Here is a 4,405-nt window from a genome sequence, read left to right as displayed (position 1 = left end):
TTCTTCTTTTGAATTTATTGCTCATTGCAAGCTCGTTTGTGCTCGGGAGGAGTTGGGGACTTTCGGCGTACCTATCTTTTACTCTCTCCCTTCCACTTTGAAGGCCTCAATTCAAAAATCTTTCAAACCAAGATAGATGATCAATGCTGAAATAATATTTGTAGTTTACAAAAGTAGTCAATTAATGCACTTATTTTTCTCAAAGAATTGTGTTTACTAATGCATTTACTTCTATGCATGCATGCGTGATAAATAAAATGACCAAAATTTTACATGCATTGGTGAAGTCTTCTCTTAATCTTTGCATCCATTGATTCAATGCATCTCGAAATCTGAATATGAGATGGTGAAAATAAAAATAAGACTTGACTCCACAAACATGATCAAATTAGTGATCGTACACCCAAGGAGAGCGAACTATTCGACATTGAAGACATACGGTGATAAATGAGATTAAGTTGATGCATGGACTCGAGTTACAAGAGGAGAAGACTAGCAAGCAGGACAGCAAACAGGTCTCGAATATTCGGTTGTTCCTCTGCTCTGCACGAGGCACCGCAGGAAGCAGAGCCGGGACGATACCACCGCTCTGCTTCTGTCGAGAGCGCAGCGCCATGCCTTCCCCTCCCCTGTCCGCCGTCATCATCCTCAGCGACAGCGACGACGACGACGACGCGGCCGCCCTCTTGGTGACCGCCGCGGAGCGCTTCACCTCGTCCCTGACCACCCAGGCCGAAGTCGAGGCCCTCTGCGAGAAGCACGGCGTCCCGGGGGAGCTCGCCGCGAGCCCCGCCGGCGACCGGCGCGCGTGCTCGCCGCCGCCGGAGGGGGGCGTCTGCGTGTACGCGCACGCGCTGGAGGCCGGGGTGCGCTTCCCGCTCCACGACTTCTTCTGCAAGACGCTCTCCCACTTCGACCTCGCGCCCGGCCAGCTCACGCCCGACGGGTGGCGCGTCCTGGTCGGCTTCTTGGCCCTCTGCCACGACGCCTCCGTGCCGCCGTCGGTCGCCGTGTTCCGTCATTTCTTCTCGCTCCGAAGCAGGAAGGGCTGGTACTGCTTCCGGTGCAAGGAAGGTGCCGGCGCGCTGGTTACTGGCCTGGGCAGTTCCGAATCCGACGGGGAGTAGAAAAGGGGTTTTTTCTTCCTGACGTCGCCGGAGGAATGGCGGTGCCCCGTTCGCTGGGGCGCGCCGACGGCTAAGATCTCCGCAGCAGGTCCGGAGCTATCGAGCCAGGATAAGAAATCGGTGGCAGATTTGGTGTACAAACACGGCGCGGCAGTTGATCTCCGGACTTACCTCTGTGAGGCCGATCTTGCGGCGGCCTTCTCCTCCAACCTCGCCGGCGCATCACCACCACCACCTCCACCTTCTCCTCGTACTACTGGTGCCAAAGGTAAACGCGCTCCCAACACAATTCCCCTTATCCAATTAGCACATACTCCTTACTGTTGTGGTTCGTGCGCCAGGAATCGATCCATTGGAAGAGAGTGCGGCAGAAACCGCGAAGGTGAACACCGAGCCGGACGGCGACGCGCTGCCGTTGTCTGGAAAGAAGAGGAAACGGGGGGAGACAGCTTATGTAGAATACGAAGTTTGCCGTTCTCCGCTGACCACGCCGCCGCCTGCTTCCCCACCGGGATTGTCTGGACGGCCGTTGTCTGGCCGCTCGCCCGCGGTGTCCGACCCGTGTGCCCGCCGGGGTTTTTTCGGCCCGAAGCCACAGCACTCGCCTGTGCCCGACGCACACGACGGCGACAGCGCCGACTGGAAGGTCTCGCAGAAGGTGCTAGAGTGCGTCGTCACGCCGTCGCGGGAGGACAAGTTCGCGGCGTCGAAGCCCTCCGACGTCGTCGCGTCGACCTACGTAGCAATGCTCCAGGTATTCTTCCAACCAAATCGTTCGTCCGTAGCTATCTTCAGACCGGACCCGCATCACATTGTTTGTGTGTGCCGTGCGGCGGCGACGGTGGCGTGCGCAGGCCGCGAACTACGTGTCCTTCTCCTCCGGCTACGCGCTGGACCTGGACGAGAAGCTGGTGGCGCTGGAGCGCGACAAGGTGACGCTGTTGGAGCAGCTGGACAAGGAGAAGATGGCGAGGCAGGCCGCCGAGGCGGAGCTGGAGAAGGCGAAGGCCGAGCTCGCGGCGGTGAAGCGCGCAACTATGGAGAGCGCCAAGGCGACGGCGGTGCAGCAGTTCCTGGGGTCCGAGAAGTACAAGCGGCGGCTCGACGAGCACGCCGCGGCAGGGTACGAGAGCGGCGCGGAGGAGATGAAGGGCGTCGTGCTCCGGCACTACCCGCGCCTCGACGCCGCCAAGCTGGTCCTGCCGCCTGATTAGCTCATTATGATTATTAGCTTGATGCTTTGAACTGGAACCGTTTTTGTTGATCTTTTGTATACATGGGAGAAGTGCTCCGGAGAACTGCTGAGCCACTTGTCAAGTTCATCGGGAAAAAACGAGACCAACCCCGGCTAGACTAGCCTGTTTTTATAGAAGAAAATTTCATGAGCACCAAACGATCAAGCCGAGACTCGAACCCTGGTGGGCTGGCTGCGAACTCCCGCGCCTTGCCAACTGAGATACACTCTGTTCTCACTTTTTAAGTTCATCGTCAAGATTATTGTTGTTGGTGGAAGGTTTGTTCATCGTCAAGATTGTTGTCGTTTGAACCGGTGTGGGTGGCGCTCTTTCTGCCAGCGCCACAAAGAGGCCGTGTTTGCTCTCACCGGACATGAATGCGGCATTGATGCTCTAGAGCAGGGCTCACTGTTTCAAGCGAGAAGCGCGAGCTGGCGAGGGAGGGATTTTTGATGGGACATGGTGGTCAGATGCGGGTTTGGAAGCGGTTCAGACGCCCGCAAAGCCCCTAAGAGCAACTCCAACGGGGCGACCCATTTCGTCCGCCGAGGTCCATTTGGGTCGGCGCGGACAGAAAAGGCGGCCCAACACGCCGACCCAAACGGACGCGTGTCCGCTTCGCATCCGCATGGCGACCCATTCCCGATCCCTTTTTGAGCCGGATTTGCGTCGGCGCGGACACGAGACGGACGTGCGCGCGCGCCTACTCCTCTCCTCTGGCCCGCCGGTCGGTGGCAGCTGAGGGAGTCCTGGATTGAGGGGTCCTCGGACAGTCGGACTATATGCATATGCCGGACTGTTGGACTATGAAGATACAAGATAGAAGACTTCGTCCCGTGTCCGGATGGGACTCTCCTTTGCGTGGAAGGCAAGCTTGACGGTTAAGATATGAAGATTCCTTTCTCTGTAATCGACTCTGTGTAACCCTAGCCCCCTCCGGTGTCTATATAAACCGGAGGGTTTAGTACGTAGGACAACAACAATCATAATCATAGGCTAGCTTCTAGGGTTTAGCCTCTACGATCTCGTGGTAGATCAACTTTTGTAATACTCATATCATCAAGATTAATCAAGCAGGAAGTAGAGTATTACCTCCATCGGGAGGGCCCGAACCTAGGTAAACATTGAGTCCCCCGCCTCCAGTTACCATTAGCCTTATACACACAGTTCGGGACCCCCTACCCGAGAACCGCCGGGTTTGACACCGACATTGGTGCTCTCATTGCGAGTTCCACTGTGATGTCGAAGATAGGGCTGATGGCTCGCCTTGTTATCAAGGACAACATCACCTCCGGGGGAGCTCTGGCCTCAGGCCAAACCCTCCCGTTGGGCGGCTTCGTCTTGACTGCCCGCTCGGCCGTCGGGCCAACAATGACTTCTCGGGTCATCGAAAGTCGTCTCCACGCCAGCTCGGAATATGTCGAGCAGATGGATCCAACGGAGTTATCCTCTCTAAACGGGCTCCTGGATCGCATCGCACTTTGGGAGTCGCCTCAGACTACGATCGGATTGGGCTTAAACCCGATCAGAGAGAGATTGAATCTCTGCCGATCACCCATCAGATAGCGGTGGTGGAGGAGCAATGCAACAACTCTTCCCCTATATTGAGGACGAAATATGTCCGGATTTCTAAGCTCGCCGAGCCGGATACCTGCCCGTGGAAAGACATGCCCCGAACTCCGAACTTAGAATCGGACTGTGGGCCAGAAAAATTGGTTAACATCCTGGAACCCGAACTATGAAGTTCGGAAACCCCTCAAGCTCTGGGTCACAGATCGGATCAGGGTTCGGACTTAAATCCACCCACCCACCCAGACGCAAGCGATCTTTCCCGCATCAGACAACAGTCCCAAGAGACGGTACATCACTTTTGGGCCAGATTCCTCCTTGTCAAGGACAAGGTCAAAGACTGTTGCGATGAAGATGCAATCTCATTATTCTGCAAAAATTGCACGGACAAGGGACTCCTTAATGCCATAAATCGCCGTCACGTATCACGCTTCGGTGACTTGGCGATCATAGTATGGAAGTACTGCGTGATGG

General features: G+C 56.0%; 1 pseudogene; it reads left to right on the top strand.

Annotated features, from left to right (window-relative positions):
- The first annotated feature begins 488 nt into the window (after positions 1-488).
- On the top strand, positions 489-2,446 carry LOC123158533 (uncharacterized; annotated as a pseudogene).
- The last annotated feature ends 1,959 nt before the right edge of the window (positions 2,447-4,405 follow it).

Source organism: Triticum aestivum, chromosome 7B, assembly GCF_018294505.1.
Source record: "Triticum aestivum cultivar Chinese Spring chromosome 7B, IWGSC CS RefSeq v2.1, whole genome shotgun sequence".
NCBI classification, from domain to species: domain Eukaryota; kingdom Viridiplantae; phylum Streptophyta; class Magnoliopsida; order Poales; family Poaceae; genus Triticum; species Triticum aestivum.
This window is presented reverse-complemented; position numbering and strand designations above follow the sequence as displayed.